The 12,387-nt window shown below is 56.1% G+C and overlaps 1 protein-coding gene across 3 annotated transcripts in view; it reads left to right on the top strand.

Moving 5' to 3' along the window:
• Positions 1 to 12,387, top strand: part of NCS1 (neuronal calcium sensor 1) — a 66,229-nt gene that overhangs the window by 1,116 nt on the left and 52,726 nt on the right. The gene's annotated exons all lie outside the window — the stretch shown is intronic.

Here is a 12,387-nt window from a genome sequence, read left to right as displayed (position 1 = left end):
CTTCACAACTCTGCAGTCCCCTTGCAGCGCCAATTTCTCCGTACCAGGCTTTCCCCTTCCCCACAGCCTCTCTGGAGGTGCGCCAGCATGCTAGGGGTTAATGGCACTGGGTCCAGACCACCCTGTCTTTCTTTGGGGATGGCGAGAGGGAAGGCATCGGGGTCCAGAAGGACCTCCGCCAAGGTGTTTGACTCGGAAGTGGACAGTGGCTCTGGCTTGGGTTGGAATTCAAAACCCATCCCCGGGCAGCTGCGTGGGCCCAGGCCCTCTGCACCACCCCTGGAGGCAGCAGCTTGACTGTCAGCCCCTTGTGTTGATGGAGGCTGGGGAGGCAGCTCCTGGTGGTGCATTGCACAACCTCTGCTCCCCGCTTTCCCCCACTCCATCGGCCTTCTGGGCACGTTTGCAGCTCTGTCCAAGCCCACGCTTCAGCTCCATGCCCCTCACCCAACGTGATTGGAACAAAGGGGGCTTTCCTGAGCGGGTGCCAGTCGGCTGCGAGGTGGCAGCCCTTCTCCTGTGGAATCCTGCAGCACGCAGCTTATATCCCAGGAGCTGCTCCTGGAAGAGCTGAAGCCCCCCGGCCCAGGGGCTGCTCTCACCCTCTCTCCAAGGTGGGTAGGTGGGAGGCCCATTCCAGTCTGGCTGCTGTCGTGTGAGATTCGCTGGGTCCTCCTTCAAGCTGAGTCCAGATGAGGCCCACAGCCACCAGCAGGTGGGACTTCCTGGGTCCCTGTGCCAGGGGAGGCTGAGGACTCAGTGGGATCCATCAGGAGTGGCGGGCATGGGCTGCCTGGGATGCCTCCATCATGGTGGGGCAGGGGAGTGAAGCTAGGTTTTCTGCTCATTGAGCACGTCACGTGCCAAGCTCTTGGCATCGTTAGCACCTCGACTCCACCACAACAGCTCTACCAGGCTGCATGCTGCTACGATCTGCATTTACAGATGGGGAAAGTAAGGCCCAAAGGGACAAAGTGGCATGTATGTGATCCAACAGCTAGTGACTAGGCAGTGTCAGGACTTAAATTCTGGTCTGTCCTGCTTCAAAGCTAGTGAGAGACCTCAGAACTCATGCCAAGAGCTCTTCTGGGCTGGGAGCAGTGGCTCACGCTTGTAATGCCAGCACTTTGGGAGGCCAAGGCGGGAGGATCACCTGAGATCGGGAGTTCGAGACCAGCCTGACCAACGTGGAGAAATCCCCGTCTCTACTAAAAATACAAAATTAATCAGGCATGATGGCAGGTCCCTGTGATCTCAGCTACTTGGGAGGCTGAAGCAGGAGAATCGATTGAACCTGGAGGTGGAGGTTGCAGTGAGCTGAGATTGTGCCATTGTACTCCAGCCTGGGCCACAAAAGCGAAACTCCGTCTAAAAAAAAAACAAAAAACAAAAAACAAAACGCTTCTGGGTGTCTGTTTCTGACTTTTGCTAGAAACCCATGATGGTGGATTCTAAATGAGAAGGGCCTGGGGTGATCGTCCTGTCCAGCCCCCTCTTCCAGGCAGACCTGTCAACTTTGAGAGAAGTTGAGTCAACAAAGCTTTGTTAGGAGCTGGCCCTTGTGGTGCTGGGCTGGGCTATTTTTAAAGGCCTTTGGAGACGTGGAACAGTTTTGGGCAGGGAGAGAGTTGGCCTGGGTACTTTTCCTCTGTAGAAGGCCTTATTAGGGGTGGGCCGCTGGAGGTGGCGGTGGGTTCATTGGCCTCCTGTCTGCCTCCCACGCTGACGTCAGCTCCTTCAATGCAGGCCCTTGTGTGTGGCACTCACAGCTGTGTTCCCCCTATGTGTTGGCCTTTGGTAGGTCCACAGAATGAAAAGTCTCCCAACAGGGCAAGCAGAGAAAGGCTCCAGCTTGTTCTCCGGTCCCCAGATGGGCTTCCTTCTGATGGGGAGTGGAGCCATCTGCTCTTCGTTCTGGGGGATTCTGTGTATGGGGTCAAGAGGAGCTCCCCGGGAAGGACTCTGAAATGTCAGAATCTCCTGGTTGATTAACACCCACAAAGGTGCCTGGGCTGCCCTCCCAGATTTCGGATTCGGGGGCTGGGTCCCAGGAATTTGCATCCCTGACACGCGTTTGTGGTGCAGATTGTGGTCCTGGGGATCCCCGATTGAAGACCACAGATCTGGTGTATGCTGGGGGTCCTAGGCTACAGCTGGCCACAGTGCCCAGGAGGCCCACAGGGGAGCCACGGGTCCACATCACTGCACAGAGCAGTGTCCTTGATGGGTGACTCTGGCTCTGTGTGTGGTAGTCTGTGTGTGTGCAGAAGAAGGAATGTTCTAAAGGCTCCAGGAGTGTGGTCCTCACTGGACATGCCGGGATTCTTCTTGGCTCCAGCCCTAACCTGATCCTCAGCCTTCCACCAGCAACAGACTGGGGAGAGGTGGATGGGGTGGCCCTGTAGCCAAGACTTAGACGGTGGTGGTCAGCCTTGCGGGTGGCCCAGTTTCTCTGAGGTTTGGCCCACGCTCTTCCAACCTGCTGGTGAGGCTGCTGGCATCCTTGTGTGCCTGGCTATGGGATGGGCCAGTCCCTTCACTTACCTGAGCCTCTGTTTCCTCATCTGCAAAATAGGTGTGCTCATGGTACCTGACTCAAGGGGACGTGAGGCGTCAGCGGGGTAACTCGTGCAGCATGGGGCCTGCTGCGTGGCGTGGGATATGTGGTCAGTAAATGCCAGGGATTGTTAGTAATGTTTGTTCTTTATTTTTTTGGAGGCAGGGACTGGCTCGGTCACCCAGGCTGGAGTGCAGTGGTGCAACCGTGGTCACTTAAACCTTGACCTCTTGGGCTTAAGTGATCCTCCTGCCTCAGCCTCCCCAGTAGCTGGGATCATGGGTGTGCAATGCCACACCTGGCTAATTAAACATTTTTTTTTTTTTTTTTGTAGAGTTAGGGTCTTGTCCTGTTGCCTAAGCTGGTCTCAAACTCTTGGCCTCAGGCAATCCTCCCGCCTTGGCTTCCTAAAGTTCTGGGATCACAGGGCTGAGCCACGGTGCGCAGCCTTAGTATCGTTTTGACCATATAATACAGCTTCATCGTGAACTGGGCTTTTCTGTGTTTTGTGGGCGAATTTCTTCTCTCCATAGAGGAATCTTCCTACGACCCCAGTCTCTGTGCCTGGCACACGGAAGAGGACCTCTGAGACTGCTATGCCCGAATCCCAGCAGGGGCTGCTCTGACGTGCGGTGGCCTCCCCAGCCCCACTGGCGAATCGTGAAGCCGCCCTGGCCTGTTCCTCAAGTGCTCACTGTGTGCCAGGCACAGAGATGGAGGAGTGACCGAGAGAGATGGAGTTCCTGTCCTCAGGAGGAAACCAGCCAGGTTGCCTGAACACTCGAGCCTAGGGGTGCAAGCCACTCAAGGTGGTCTGAGCTGCATCCACGTAAAGCCCTCTGAGGCCACGGCAGGCCCATGCCAGCCAGGCCCCAGAGGCAGAACCTCTCCCCTCCTTCCTGCTCCTCCTCCTCCTCAGGATGCTTGCGGGCGCGTCCTAGGGACTCTCGGTCCGGGACTCAGGGGTGGCCATTTCCTCCTTGTTGCTCTTGGTCAGCCCAGGCTCTGCGTTGACCTTGCCTGCCAACCTTGACGCTCTTCTGCCTTTTCCCTGATGCCCAGAATGGTGCCTGGTACGCAGGAGCTTGTGGAGGGCAGGAGCCCGCGGCTGACGCCTCTGTGACCCAGAGCAGAGGATGGGTCCCTGGCTCCAGGTTGGGATCAGCAGTTGGGCTCTTGGGTCTCTCTGGTCGTGGACTATTCTGGGGCCCATGAGGGTCCCTTCCTCTGGGGTGAGGAATATGCTCTGATCATCATTCCCCACCCAACTCTGCTCAACCAGGGCGGGGCAAGCCGCTGCCTTTGGGAGGCAGTAACTGGAGCCCATCTTGGTGTGACAAATATGGGGGTTGCGTGATGGCTGCATGGCGACACAGGGGGCCCAGAGCCAGGCACAGGGTGAGCCTCAAGGAGAGGAAAGGGAGCTGCTCCTGCAGTCCCCATGCATCCCGTGTGCGTGGGAGTGAAGCCAGGAGGTCTTTGCTTTCTCTGAGAGTCGAGCCGAACAGCAGCGGGTGGGCATCTGGGCAGGAGACATCACCTGCATTATTAGGAGGGGCCTCGATCCCCTGGGGTGTGGGGCTGGGTCCTCGCTTGGGCTTGGGGACCTTGGGCAAGTCCCTCGGCCTCTCTGAGCACCAGTTTGTTCATCCATCAGACATGCCTGCCCACTCCAGGGATCTAAACCGGAGAAGCTTTGCAGTCCGGGGAGCAGGCCAGAAAGGGAAAGGGGCCGTTTGGCAGCAGAGTCCTGTAGGGGAAGGAGGGCTCAGGGGCCGCCAGTTCTGGGCTTCTGGCCTCTTCCTTGGGCAAGCGTCGTCTCACGGGCTTCACTTTCCTCCTCTGGAAAATGTGTGGTTATGGAAGGCCTCAGCATTGGGCAGGATTCTGGGAATATGAAGGGTTGAGCCTGGTACCTGGTTCTGAGGGGAACCTTTATTTATTTATATTTAATTTATTTTATGTAATTAATTAATTAATTTTTTTTTTTTTTGAGGCAGAGTCTCACCCAGACTGGAGTGCAATGGCATGCTCTCTGCTCACCGCAACCTCCACATCCCAGGTTCAAGTGATTCTCCTGCCTCAGCCTCCCAAGTGGCTGGGATTACAGGTGTGTGCCACCACACCCGGCTAATTTTTGTATTTTTAGTAGAGACGGGGTTTCACCATGTTGGCCAGGCTGGTCTCGAACCCCTGACCTCATGATCCTCCTGCTTCAGCTTCCCAAAGTGCTGGGATTACAGGCATCAGCCACCACCTGCACCGTGCCCAGCTTATATTTTTATTTTTATAGATAATAGGGGTCTCGTTATGTTGGCAAGGCTAGTCTTGAACTTGCGGTCTCAAGTGATCTCCTCCCATCTTGGCCTCCCAAAGTGTTGTATCACAGGCATGAGCCACCGCGCCTGGCCATGAGGGGAACCTTTCAAAGCTCTCCTGGCAGCAGCTGGTCCTAGGGGTGCAAGTCTCCCGTGTCCAGGGCGGGAGGGCCAAGGGGGCCTGGGGCTGCCCCCTTGTGCAAAGAGGGAATGGGTGGCTGGTGAATGGCAGGGACTCACCTGGGTCCTAGAGCCCAGCCACTTCCTCACAGCCTCTTCCTGCCCTTTCTGCCTCCTCGGGCTCCAGGTTAAATAGGACCCCGCTTCTCCTGTCCTTTCACTATCCCACAGGGTTTTCCCATCTCCCTGTGTCAGGGGGAAGCTCTTTCTGAACCTGACGGAGGCCTTGGGATCAGACCTAGCTCCCCCTGCTCCCAAGGACTGTCTTGAGCCCCTTTGGGGCAAGGCGTGGGCACTGGGGGGGGGGGCGGGGGTCCTGTCAAGTGGGCCGGGGCTGTCACCCGCTGGGAGGTCACAGGAAAGAATTTGGACATTGTCTGGGATCTGTAGGGAGCTGTGGAAGGGAGGTGTGGAGACACTAGATTTGGGTTTAGAAAGATTGCTGTTGGCTGTGGGCCACAGAGTGGGCTGAGGGGAAGTGGGGGGCGGGGGGCGGTAATGGGGACTGGAGGTGATCATGGAGATGAAGTGGGGTATTGGTGGGGATGACATGAAAGACAGATTCCAGATATATTTAGGAGGAAGACTCAGTAGGGCTTCATACATAATTTTCTTTTCTTTCTTTTTTCTTTTTTTTTTTTTTTTTTGGAGACAGAGTATCACTCTGTCGCCAAGGCTGGAGTATAGAGGCGAGATCTCGGCTCACTGCAACCTCCACCTCCCAGGTTCAAGCGATTCTCCTGCCTCAGCCTCTTGAGTAGTTGGGATTAGAGGCGCGTTTTTTGTCTTTTTGTATTTTTAGTAGAGATGAGGTTTCACCATATTGGTCAGGCTGGTCCCAAACTCCTGACCTCAGGTGATCTACCCGCCTTGGCCTCCCAAAGTGCTGGGATTACACGTGTGAGCCACTGCGCCTGGTCTCATAGTTTTTATTACCATGTAAATTTGGGATTTTCTACTTTTTATTTTCTAACTTAAAAAAACCTGACAGTTCTGAGTCTTTGCCCGCTTTTAAAGCATGATTTTTTTTCACGTTGCCTCATCTGAACAGAACATATTTAATGCCGTCATTGGACAGTTAGGCGCTTCCTCCCGTATTAAAAATGCCGTCATGAGCATCTTCAGTAAATCGTTGCACGAATGTCACTGTACTAAATCTCTGCACTCATCTCTTCTTGAAGATAAATAGCCCAACATGGGGTTATGGAGTTAAAAGGCTGGGGACGTTTTGAAAGGCTTTTGATTAAAAATTGCTGAATTGCTCTCCAGAAAGGATGCTCCAATTTACATTTTCAGCCAAAGTAGATGAGAGAGTGCCTGTTTCTCTGCATTCTTGCCAGCACTGGGTATTACTGTTTTTCTTCATTCTTGCCAATTTTGTGGGGAGGAAAAGAGGTGGCTCACTGTCTTAATGTTTATTTCTTTGATTACTGTGAAACGGAATCCTAGAATCTTTCAGCTGGAGGACACTCTTGGGGCCAAGTAGTTCAATGCCCTCATTTTACAAGTAGGCAAATTAAGTGCCAGAAAGGTGAAGGTTCTTCCTCAAGGTCACACAGCAGATTCGTGGCAAGAACTGATTCCTTCCTGTCAGGGCAGCACCCACTGTGACAAGGTGGGTTGTCTGCTGGGATTCAGATAGGGATGTCTTGCTTTCTGTCTGCCTGTCTATCTATCTATCGAGATGGCAGCTCACTGCATCACCCAGGCTGGAGTGCAGTGGTGGGATCTCAGCTCACTGCAAACTCCACCTCCCAGGTTCAAGCTGTTCTCCTGCCTCAGCCTCCCAGGTAGCTGGGATTACAAGTGTGTGCCACCACACCTGGCTAATTTTTTTTTTTTTTTTTTTTTTTGAGACCAAGTCTTGCTCTGTTGCCCAGGCTGCAGTGCAGTGACATGATGTCGGCTCACTGCAACCTCTGCCTCCCAGGTTCAAGCAGTTCTCCTGCCTCAGCCTCCCGAGTAGCTAGGGCTACAGGCATGCACCACCACACTCAAGTGATTTTTATATTTTTTAGTAGAAACAAGGTTTCACCATATTGGTCAGGCTGGTCTTGAACCCCTGACCTTGTGATTTGCCCACCTTGGCTTCCCAAAGTGCTGGGATTAGAGGTGTGAGCCACCGTACCTTGCCTAATTTTTGTATTTTTAGTAGAGACGAAGTTTCACCAGGTTGCCCTGGTTGGTCTCAAACTCCTGACCTCAAGTGATCCACCCACCTTGGCCTTCCAAAGCATTGGGATTACAGACGTGAGCCCCCGCTCCTGGCCTAGGGTTGTCTCGCCTTCCTCATTGAAGTCTTCTGCTGGGGTTCATCTTGCCCCAAATATCTCTAGCACCCTGGTAAGGAAAAGGCCGATGTAAGTTAAAAAGCACATCATCATGATGGTTGTAACAAGATGAATCCGTTTTCACGTTGTGTGTGTGAACTATTTACCAGGGCAGGGAGCATCAGAGCTTAGTTCGCAGCGTTTCTAGGTGACTTGAGATTGGGGTCATCGTTTGACCGAGGGCAGGACAGCAGGTGCTGAGGCCTTGAAGGTCAGTTCTGCTGTCTTCCGGCTGGGCGATCCTGGCCAGCTCCTTACGTCTCTGAGCTCTGAGGTCCCTTGTGCATGAGACAGGGGTGGACGCACAGGGATCTGCGCATAGTAAGTGCTCAGTAAATGCTCTCCCAGGAAGGAGGCGGCTGGACCGGTTGTGTCAGGGACAGCTGTTCTTGGTCACTCCCTGGGCAGTCACAGAGTGAGGTGTCACAGGCTCTCGGCTGAATTGGGAGTGAGTGGCAAACATGGAGAGCCTCGGTGGTGGCCTGGCTGGGTTGGTGGCCGGATTGTTCTGTGTCCGGCTCCTGGCTCGGTGAGTTGGAGAGGGAGAGGTGGCTGTGGCAGGCGGGTTTTAGGCTCGGGCTGCCCTGGGGCTCAGGGCGGACAACAGCCTGCCTGGACTTCAGTCCCAGAATCATCATGGCCTGGACAGTGGCTTTGGAGTCAGTAGTTCCCTCTGGGACTCAGTTTCCCTTTCTGTACAATGTTCAAATTGCCAGACAGTGAGACCGGGTGGGGAAGGTACACCAGGGTCCCAGGGACGGAGTGTGCTTGTGCTCTGGTGTTCACGACCCAGGCCCTTGGATCTTCTCAGCCTCAGGCGTGGTTTGTAGCCTCTCGACACCTCAGTTTTTGTATCTGTGAGTCGGGGATAAGGGACTTCTACAACGCAGAGCTGTGTGTGGGGTTTGGAATAACAGACGCTGAACTTGGTGGCTCCCTCTGCTCACCAGTGGTGGAGGAGGATCCGCCGGCCACAGCGCAGGATGGTCAGGGGCTGTCGCTGTGGTGAGAGTCTGGTATTAGGCACGTTGTGCGTGGCCCAGGCCTGTCCGTGGTGTTCACGTGTGTTCGTCACCAACTCCACCCAGGAGCCCTGTGGGGTCCCTGTTTTACAGATGAGGAAATGGAGGCTCAGAGTAGACAAGAGCTGGCTGATGGTCCCACGGCTGGAGAGTGGTGCCGCTGGGGTCTGACCTCTGTCCCCTCTCAGTCTGGAGCCCATACACTGAACTGCTGGGCCATGGTGAGGGGCCCTGCTTAGCGGAGGTGCCAGGGAGCTGCCACGGAGGTGTGCAGGTGAGCGTGAGCGGGCCTGGGTGCCTGGCGTGGGTGTTGCAGGCAGGGTGGGTGCTTCGGGGCACGTGGGCAAGTCTTGATTCACATGGGCACGCTTTGAGCGTGAGTGACGGGGTCACGGCGTGTGTCAGGAGTGGGTGAGCCGGCACGCCTGTGCGCACGCGTGTGGTGGTGTGTGAGGGCAGTGCTATGCAGGTTGTAAATGTCGGTGTGCCTGGGGGTGGGGGATGCTGGGGAGAGAGACACAGACAGGCTGGGAACCGCGCCAAAGCCTGGGAGCTCAGCTGCCACTCTGGGACTCGGTGAACAACTGCCACTCCCTGAGGCAGTGGGGGAGTATCATGGTCGCAGGGAGGTGACAGCAATGACGACCACTGTTACCCAGTGGACACTTGGGGCCAGGAATACTGAGTGCTGCCTTCTCCCCAAAGCCCTGGGAGTAGGGACTCTTATACCCATTTTACAGGTGAGGAAAGGAAGGCCCAGGCAAGTTGAGCGGCTCAGGCTCAGCTCTTTGTGTTGCCAGAGCCATGCCCTTCCCACTGGGCACCTGCCTCCCACCGTCTCTGTGAGCCTCAAAACCTTAGAGCAGCCTGCCAAGGGTAGGGAGCTCCCCATCCCAGGGGGAGCATCCAAGCCACGGCTGGAGCTTCAGACACTGGCCAGGCGTCCCGGATTCCTGTGCTGGATGTGAGGTTGCTGGTAGGTAGGATCCTTCTTGCTGGTTCCAGAGGTTCTGCCTTCCACTGGGGATATGGGGCAGCCTCCGCCAGGAAGCAGGCAGAGCTGAGGCCTCGTGGAAAGGCAGCAGGAGGAGAAGCGCTGGTAAGAGTGTGGGCTGCAGCTGTGCCCTGGCCTCAAAGGCATCCTCAGCCTCCACCTGTCCTAGCGGAGGCTCAGGCGCTGGGCTGATCTCAGTGGTGATTCTCCCTCCCTGGGAACTCAGGAGCAATGTACCCCATCTTTTTTTTTTTTTTTTTTTTTTGAGGCGGATCTGGCTGTGTCTCCAGGCTGAAGTGCAGTGGCGCTATCTCAGCTCACTGTAACCTCTGCCTTCCGGGTTCACACGGTTCTCCTGCCTCAGCCTCCCAAGTAGCTGAGACTACAGGTGCACACGCCACCTCGCCCAGCTAATTTTTGTAATTTTAGTAGAGGCGAGGTTTCACCATGTTGGCCAGGATGGTCTCGAACTCCTGACCTCGTGATCCACTCACCTTGGCCTCCCGCAGTGCTGGGATTACAGGCATGAGTGACCATGCCTGGCACAGTGTACCCCATTTTATGTACTGCACTACGCCTTCTCCCGGGAAGCCCTGTCCTGGACAAAGTGGTGAGGACCAGGTGTCCCTGGCCGTCCTGCCCTGCCCTGTGCCTGGCTCAGCCCGGGTGCCTTTGGAGGTATCTGTCTGATGGAGAAAGAGACCAAGTCTTCATAGGTTCGGTGTGGGCTTGGGGGCATGGTGGCCGAGGGGACCCCCGTGACTTTAAACTCCTTGAGGGCTGGGCCACATCTTGTGGTCTTTGGTGTCTGGGGGGTGCATGGCCCGGGGAATCTTTGCCCCTGCAAAAGGCTGGAATCCTTCCGAAGAGTTTTTCTATGCAGTGCTGTGGTCTGCTTTCCCTGGTGACCAGGACAGGACCTGCCGGTGCTCCTGACCTGCAATCTGTCGGGGAAGGGGGACAGCCAGGGAGTTCAGAGTTGGGTCCCGGCTCCAGCCTGGCCTGCTCTGGCCTCTGGCTGCCGCTCTTAGGGCCGCTGTCTCCCTATCTGTTCCACTCTCTATGAGATGTGGTGCCACCATTTCTCAGCTCTGTGTGCCCTAACCATGCTGCGGGTGGAGGTGCTTCTTGCCCAGGAAGGGGTGCAGGGTAGCTGCACTTCTGAGCCACCGAGGGGGCCCCAGGAAGCTGGTGAGGCATCCAGGCCACTGTGCTCTGAATTTCCTGGCAGGGGAGCAGGGGGAGGGCGGGAGGAATGTGGCTTTGAGGAATGTTTAACCCAAGGCAGAAATAGCACTCTGCCTTTTTATTTCAGGCTGGAGTTTTCAGCAGGGAAGTGGGTTCAGTGTGCTTTCCTCTCCCCGCAGCTGTGGGGCCACGGCCACCCCGGCCCCCCCACAGCCCTGGCCTTTGGGGATGGAAAATGGCCTTTCTTTCTTTTGCCCCACATTCCCTCCCTCCCTCCCTCCCTCCCTCCCTCCCTCCCTCCATTCTTCTTTTCCTTCCTTCCTTTCTTTCGTTTCTTTCTTTCTTCTGCTATGGGGAACAGAAAGAGCCCTGGACTTGGAACCAAACAGAGCTGGGTTCAAATCCTTGGATCTCCTCTTCCAGCCCTGTGACCACTTCCTTCTCTGGATCGCTGCAGAATTGGGAGAGGGATGCTGAGCTGAGATGGCTTTCCTGGTGGTCTGGTGTCAGGGGCTCCTCTCAGGGACCTGCGGGCCTGGATTCAAATCCCAGCTTCTCTACTCGTTAGCTCTGGGGCCTTGGCCTGGCCTTTCCCACCGAGCTCTCAGATTCTATCTGTGAAATGGGCAGATGCCTCTCAGGACTGTGAGTGGGATTCATGGGGAAACATTGGTGATGGGGCCTGGCACGGCGCATCCCAGGCTTTTAATTCCTCCTGCTGCGTCCTGGTCCCGGCGTCTTCACCTAGGAAACAGGAAGACAATGCCTCTTGTAGACTTTTTGCCAGGTTGGATGAGGGAGCCATGCAGGGTGCTGGGGCAGCCCAGAGGCACCTCTTCGTCAGACCCAGCCCTCTGCCTCCTCCCACTGGCCACGGGTGGGACCCATCTTCATCCACGCTCACACCAGAGCCCAACGGCTACTTCCAGGGGAGGTGTCTCTGGGATTGGCCTCCTCCTCAGTCCTGGTGGTGACGACATGCTTCACTGCCCCCTGCTTCAGCTGGGAGCCGTGAGGACCGACTGCATCTCATTGCGAGGCTCCCAGAACAGAACAGAGCCTGCGCGTATTGTTGGAATGAATGAGAAAACAAGTACATAAATGAGCAAGCCAATGAATGAACGAAGTTCCTTCTTATCCATCTTGGGCTTTGCTTTCTGTTTCTGTCCAGCCCCCTCCTACCTCCTGGGCTGAGGGAGGGGGCTTTCCTCTGTGGCTGGGGGATCCTGAGAGGTGGGGACGTAGGGAGGCTGGGCCCCAGCTGGGCAGACCTCGTGAGGACCCCAGACCCCTCTCACCTTCTGGGGCTGGGGAGCTGAGGAGGGGTCCAAGCCACCAGCCAGCCAGCCAGCCCGCCCCTCCTCCCGGCCCTGCTCCTGCCTCTTTGTAGGAACCGAGAGATTCCTGTTCAAAGGCAGGAGCTGGGGCTATTTTTGGCACTGTGGGGGAAACAGCCAATGCTTTCCTTCTGTTCAAAAATATATGGTGTGTGTGCCGCGCAGAGGAGGAGCTCGGGCATTCAAAGCCTGTGCGGGCCGGGTTCCTGCCCCTTGGCCCGTGGCCCCTCCGCCCCCTGCGTGCCCAGCAGCCCACTCGGCCTTGCTGGGCCATTATTGTCTTCAGGCTTCCCGTGATGCGGCCCTTGCTGCGCCCGAGCGGAACATGATGTCAGTTAAAATGAAGAGCAGCTGTCAAAACCGTGGAGAGGAGCCTGCCTGGGTGCCCGGGCCATGATTCCCCAGCTCAGGCTCCGAGGGGCTGGGGACGCCCTTGAGAGGGGTCTAGGTGCCTCTCAGGG

Source organism: Saimiri boliviensis, chromosome 2 (assembly GCF_048565385.1).
Source record: "Saimiri boliviensis isolate mSaiBol1 chromosome 2, mSaiBol1.pri, whole genome shotgun sequence".
NCBI lineage: Eukaryota > Metazoa > Chordata > Mammalia > Primates > Cebidae > Saimiri > Saimiri boliviensis.
This window is presented reverse-complemented; position numbering and strand designations above follow the sequence as displayed.